Raw genomic sequence first — 7,208 nt, forward strand, 5'->3', positions numbered from 1 at the left:
GATGAAAATGTCCACTGGGCAGTGACATTAGGTCTGCCACAACTTCCTGACTGTGTTTAATCACTCCAGCTAATGTCTGGACCTTCATTTGTTGACTGTGGCATTTTTAAGCACTTTCCATAACCCAAGCTCTACTCAAAGCACTGAGGTAGATGCGTATTGATCAGGTGGGACACGGTCCCTGTCACACATGGGGCTCACAGTCTAAGTAGGAGGGAAGATAGGCATTCATTCCCCATTTCGCTGTTGAGGAAATTGAGGCACAGAGAAGTTAGGTGACCTGTCCAAGTTCACAGAACAACATGGCTTAGTGGAAAGATCATGGACCTGGGAGTCCGAGGACCTGGGTTTTAATCCCAGCTGCTGTGTGACTTGGGCAAGCCATTTAACCTCTCTGTGCCTCAGTTCCCTCATCTGTGAAATGGGAACTAAGACTGTGAGCTCCAAGTGGGGCATGGACTGTGTCCAACCTGATTATCTTGTATCTAGCCCAGTTTTTAGAACAGTGCCTGGCGCTTAACAGGCACCATAAGAAAAACCCCAACAAATGTCTTTAAAAAAATTAGGAGCAGGGGGACTGGGCTAGCACCATTTGCAGATGACTCCCAAAACTTCCCATCCAGCCCTGAGTTCTCATCCAACCTACAGTTCGCCTACTCTTCTTGTCTTCACGTAATCGCCACTTGGCTATCCTACCAAAACCTCACATTTAGAACATCTAAAATCAAACTTCTGAGATTCCCTCTTAAACCTGCTCCTACGCCTGCATTTTTTTCATTTCTGGAGACGACTCTCCCCCCTCCTTCAAAGCCTTATTAAAGACACTTCTCCTCCAAGGGGCCTTCCATGACTAAGCCCTCATTTCCTCTTCTTCCACTCACTTCTGCTTCTCCCTGACTTGATCCCTTAATTCATCCCCTCATTCCAGCCCCACAGTACTTAGGTCCATATCTGTCCTTTATTTATTTCCTCTTCTGTAGACGGGGGGCATGGAATTTGTCTGCTATTTTGTTGTGTCATTCTCTCCCAAGCACTTACTTCAGTGCCTTGTACACGGTAAGCACTCAATAAATATGATTGATTGATTAATTGATGACACCATCACCCTCCCTTGTCTGCTAACCCTCCACCTCACTGTCAACCGTGAATCCTCACCACTGACTTTCATTTTGCTAAACTCTGGTGGATCTTTCTGCCCATTTCTCAGATTCCCTCTCGCTCATCTCTATTCAAGCTGTTCGTACTCCAGTAATAGTATTTAGCATCTCCAAATAATGATAGTAAGTAAATAATAATCGTCTCTCCATCCAAAGTACGAATATGTTGATTCCAGACTCTGAGCCCATTGTTGGGTAGGGACTGTCTCTATAAGTTGCCGATTTGTACTTCCCAAGGCTTAGTACGGTGTTCTGCATACAGTAAGTGCTTAATAAATACGATTGATTGAATGAATGAATCCAAGCACTTAGCCTATCCCACCTTGACTATTGCATCAGGCTCCTTGCTGACTGCCCCCCACCGCCCCACCCCCAGCCTCCTGTCTCTCCCGACTCCAATCCGTACTTCACTCTGCTGGCCGGATCATTTTTTTCTACAAAAACGTTCAGAATATTTTTCTGCACTCCTCAAACAACTTCATTGATTGCCCAGCCACCTCTGCATCAAACAGAAACTTCTTGTCATTGGCTTTAAAGCACTCAACTACCTTACCTCACTGATTTTCTACTACAGCCCAGCCCACACACTTCACTCTTCTAATGCCAACCTACTCACTGTACCTCCATGTCATCTATCTCACCACCAACCCCTCGCCTACGTCCTGCTTCTGGCCTGAAATCCCTCCCCTTTCATATCCAACACACCACCGCTCTCCTCGTCTTAAAAGCCTTATTAAAATCACACTTCCTCCAAGAAGCTTTCCCTGACTAAGTCATTTCCCCTACTCCCTAGCCGTACTGTCACCCTACACTTGGATCTATACCTTTAAACATTTGATATTCACCTCCAACTTCACCCCTAAGCACTCATGTACATATCTGTAATTTATTTAAATGTCAGTCTCTCTCACTAGACTGTAAGCTCGTTGTGGGCAGGGAGGGCATCTACCAACTCTGTTGCATTTTATTCTCTCAAGCACTTAGTACAGTGCTCTGCACACAGTAAGCACTCAATAAATCTTATGATTGAATAGTAGAGAAGCGCCATTACCTAATGGTGAGGACAGGGACCAGGGAGTAAGAAGGATGTGAGTACTAATCCCGGCTCTGCCACTTGTCGGCCGTGTGACCTTGGGAAAATCACTGCACATCTCTGGGCCTCAGTTCCCTCATCTGGAAAATGGGGATTAAGAACACGAGCCCTTTGTGGAACGGGGACAATATCCAACGCAATTATCTTGTATCTACCCCAACACTCACAACAGTGTCTGACAAATAGTAAGCGCTTAACAAATGCTAGTATTGTTATTATTCCCCTCCAAATATCTCTCCCTCCCTTTTTCTTTCTGTTCTTTACGTTTGTTACTCTGCTTCTCGCTGTCTTCAACCACAACATGGTCATCAGGACTAAGGCGGAGATCGGAAACAAGGGCACAGGATAATGAGGGCTGGAGTTGGAGGCGGGGACACTTCTCTCTGTACCAATCCTCCCAGCCAATCACTATCTTGCTGACATTTAGGAGACTTTCCGATGTCACTCTGCCGCTCATCAGCAAGTCACTTCACCTCCCTGTGCCTCCATTTCCCCCATTTGCAAAATGGGGTTTCAATACCTGTTCTCCCTCCTACTTACACTGTGAGTCCCATGTGGGGCCACAGCGCTTGGTATAGTGCTTGGCACATAGCAAACACTTAACAAATACCACAATCAGTATTATCTGGATAGCAACATTTTCCCACTTAGATATCAAGATGAAAGTGGAGTCTTTTCCAAAACCTCGGCCAGGTCCCTTCTGCTAAGATCCTTAGAGACCCTGGAAAAGAGAGAGTGTGACCAGCCCTGGTCCCCATCACAGTTGGAAGTTGTTATATTGGACACTCCCAAGCGTTTAATACAGTGCCCTGTACACAGTAAGTGCTCAATAAATATGATTGATGCTACAGAAAGCCTCGGGAAGCCACTGACAGAGAGATGGCTTTATCCTACTCAACCATCTCGTGCTTGCTTGAAGTGCAGATGGCGGGCATATGTTGACAGATCGAAGCTGAAGCAGCCAGTTCTCACTGCTCTCTGCCTATGGGGACTGATTAGTGACTCTGTGTGTGCGTATGGTGTGTGTGAGCATAATTAATCCACTCTGTCAGTTGTACCCATTCTCCCTTCCCTGATGACACCTAAGCCCCGGGAGAAAATGAAACCAGAGTCCTCCCTGCCATTATCCACTCATCGTCAACCCATCAGAGATAATGCCTTTGGTATTTGTTAACCACTTACTATATCCCTGGCACTGAACTAAGCATTGGAGTAGATACACGCTAAACAGATTGGACACAGTCCACGTCCCACATGGGGTTCGTAGTATTAATTCTCATTTTACAGATGAGATAACAGAGACACAGAGAAGGGAAGTGAATTACCCAAAGTCACACAGCAGACAAGTGGTGGAGCCAGGATTCTGACTCCAGGCCCGGGTTTTATCCCCTAGGCCATACTAAGAGCATGAGCTTGGGCGTCAGAGGACGTGAGTTCTAATCCCATTTCCACCACTTGTCAGCTGTAAGACTCTGGGCAAGTCACTTAACTTCTCTGTGCCTCCGTTACCTCATCTGTATAATGGGAATTGAGACCGTGAGCCCCACGTGGGACAACTTGATTACTTGTATCCCCCAGCGCTTAGAACAGTGCTTGGCACATAGTAAGCGCTTAACTAATGCTATTATCATTATTATGCTATTATTATTATTAAAATATGCCTTTGGCAAGCCATGGCAACATCAGGACATCAGCCTGCAGGTTTCAGAAAATCAATCAATCAATCAATCAATCAATCAATCGTATTTATTGAGCGCTTACTATGTGCAGCGCACTGTACTAAGCGCTTGGGAAGTACAAATTGGCAACACATAGAGACAGTCCCTACCCAACAGTGGGCTCACAGTCTAAAAGGGGGAGACAGAGAACAGAACCAAACATACCAACGAAATTAAATAAATAGGATAGAAATGTACAAGTAAAATAAATAAATAAATAAATAAATAGAGTAATAAATATGTACAACCATATATACATATATACAGGTGCTGTGGGGAAGGGAAGGAGGTAAGATGGGGGGATAGAAAGGGGGACGAGGGGGAGAGGAAGGAAGGGGCTCAGTCTGGGAAGGCCTCCTGGAGGAGGTGAGCTCTCAGCAGGGCCTCGAAGGGAGGAAGAGAGCTAGCTTGGCGAATGGGCAGAGGGAGGGCATTCCAGGCCCGGGGGATGACGTGGGCCGGGGGTCGATGGCGGGACAGGCGAGAACGAGGCACGGTGAGGAGATTAGCGGCAGAGGAGCGGAGGTTGCGGGCTGGGCTGTAGAAGGAGAGAAGGAAGGTGAGGTAGGAGGGGGCGAGGTGATGGAGAGCCTTGAAGCCCAGGGTGAGCAGTTTTTCCCTGATGCGCAGATTGATTGGTAGCCACCGGAGATTTTTGAGGAGGGGAGTAACATGCCCAGAGCGTTTCTGGACAAAGACAATCCGGGCAGCAGCATGAAGTATGGATTGAAGTGGGGAGAGACACGAGGATGGGAGATCAGAGAGAAGGCTGATGCAGTAGTCCAGACGGGATAGGATGAGAGCTTGAATGAGAAGGGTAGCGGTGTGGATGGAGAGCAAAGGGCGGATCTTGGCAATGTTGCGGAGCTGAGACCGGCAGGTTTTAGTAACGGCTTGGATGTGAGGGGTGAACGAGAGCGCGGAGTCGAGGATGACACCAAGGTTGAGGGCTTGTGAGACGGGAAGGATGGTAGTTCCGTCAACAGAGATGGGAAAGTCAGGGAGAGGACAAGGTTTGGGAGGGAAGACAAGGAGCTCAGTCTTCGACATGTTGAGCTTTAGGTGGCGGGAGGACATCCAGATGGAGATGTCCTGAAGGCAGGAGGAGATGCGAGCCTGGAGGGAGGGGGGGAGAGCAGGGGCAGAGATGTAGATCTGGGTGTCATCAGCGTAGAGATGATAGTTGAAGCCGTGGGAGCGAATGAGGTCACCAAGGGAGTGAGTGTAGATTGAGAACAGAAGGGGACCAAGCACTGAACCTTGGGGAACCCCCACAGTAAGAGGATGGGAGGGGGAGGAGGAGCCTGCAAAAGAGACTGAGAAAGAACGACCGGAGAGATAAGAGGAGAACCAGGAGAGGACGGAGTCTGTGAAGCCAAGGTCAGATAGAAAAGTCACAGGCCTTGCAAAGTGTGGTGTTTGTTAAGCTCTTACTAGGCATCAGTCACTATACTACGCCCTGAGGTAGAAACTAGCTGGTTGCACACAGTTCACACCCCACATGGGGCTCATGGTCTTAATCCCGACTTTACAGATGAGGTAGAGTCCCAGAGAAGTAAAGCGGCTAGCCTAAGAACACACAGCAGACAAGTGGTGGAGCCAGGATTAGAATCCAAGTCCGTCTGAGTTGCGGGTGTGGGATCTAACCACTAGGAACGCTGCTCCCTCCATGTTTTTGGGAGGACCCGTGGCCTGAAACAGGTAGCCCAGTTGGCCTGGGGCTAGAGATCTGCAGAGCCTTAATGAGGATCCTTGGGGCAGACTCAGGACAGGCCCTATTTGTGGGACCCTCCCAAGGGCTCCCGCACCTCAGGGGCTGTTCGGTGAATAAGACCGTTCCAGTCAGAGAACAGTACTGCCCCTGGAGAAGAGTCTCCCATAGTTAAAATTCGAGTTATTTTCTGGTCCTACACCTCAGCAAACCAGGATTCATCGACCTAAGACCAACCGATCAGTGAAGAAAAGGAGAAAGCAGCAGACAAGACAAGAAGACAAGAAGACTGCAAACTACAGCAGGTAAGTGAGGTTAACCATCGTCGATGGTATTTATTGATCTCCTAGTGTGTGCAGAGTACTTTACTAAGCACGTGGGAGAGTAGTATGGAACGGAGTTGGTAGAAACTTTCCTTACTCACAACGGGCTTACTATCTAGAGGGTGAGAGGTTGATGATTTGGTTATGATATGTATCATATCGTATTGGGTTGTTATTCAAGCAGCCTGGCCCAGTAGAAAGAGCCCAGGCCTGGAAGTTGTCTGCTGTGGGAACCTGGGCAAGTCCTGTCACTTCACTTATCTGTGCTTTGGTTCCCTCTTCTGTAAAAGCGGTTTGAGCTTTATATGAAGGAATGTGGGAGTTAATGAGCGGTGGCTTGTTAGAAGAGGTGAGATTTTAGGGAGACTAATGTCTGGTGGATATGTGAGGGATGAGACTTTAAAATTAAGGACACTGTGAGGCTGGGGATGCAAGAGAGAGGATTAAAAGGGAAGTACAATTAGGCAGCTAGCTTGCATGGAACAAAGAGCAAGAAGAGAAATGATATGTAATAATAATTGTGTTATTTTATTAAGTGGCTACCGTGAACCAACCAATATAGTAGATATAGGATGGTCAGATCAGACAGACTCCATGCCAGATGGAACTCAGAGTCCAAAAGGGAGGGAGAACAAATTTTGATAGCCATTTTACAGCTGAGGAAACTGAGGTACAGAGAACTTAGGTGAGTTGCTCAAGGTCACACAAGTGGCAAACAAGTGGCAGAGGCAGGATTGGAAATTAGGTTCTCTGACTCCCAGGACCTGACCATCTTAATTGTGTTGGACACTTCAAAAGAGTGATCTATAAAACAGGGGAGAAGGATGCAGAGGCAATTCATTCAGTCATATTTATTTGAGCGCTTACTGCATGCAAAGCACTGTACTAGTGCTTGGGAGAGTACACTACAAAAACAAAAGGCACATTCCCTGCTCACAACCAACTCACAGTCTGGAGGCAATGTCGTGGAGGGCTGATACAATAGTGTAGTATCTATATAATGAGAGCTTAGATTAGGTTGATAATTCTTTGGATGAACCGAGATTCTGGGAATTGTTGAAGAGGAAGAATAGGCAAGATTTATCAGGAAAATGTCTTTCAATTTCCACCCAGAATGAGGAGTATAGAGGGACCCGAGGTTTTCGGGACAGAGACAAAGAAAAGGGTAGGGACCGTCTCTATACGTTGCCGACTTGTACTTCCCAA

This window comes from Tachyglossus aculeatus, unplaced genomic scaffold (assembly GCF_015852505.1).
Source record: "Tachyglossus aculeatus isolate mTacAcu1 unplaced genomic scaffold, mTacAcu1.pri scaffold_102_arrow_ctg1, whole genome shotgun sequence".
NCBI lineage: Eukaryota > Metazoa > Chordata > Mammalia > Monotremata > Tachyglossidae > Tachyglossus > Tachyglossus aculeatus.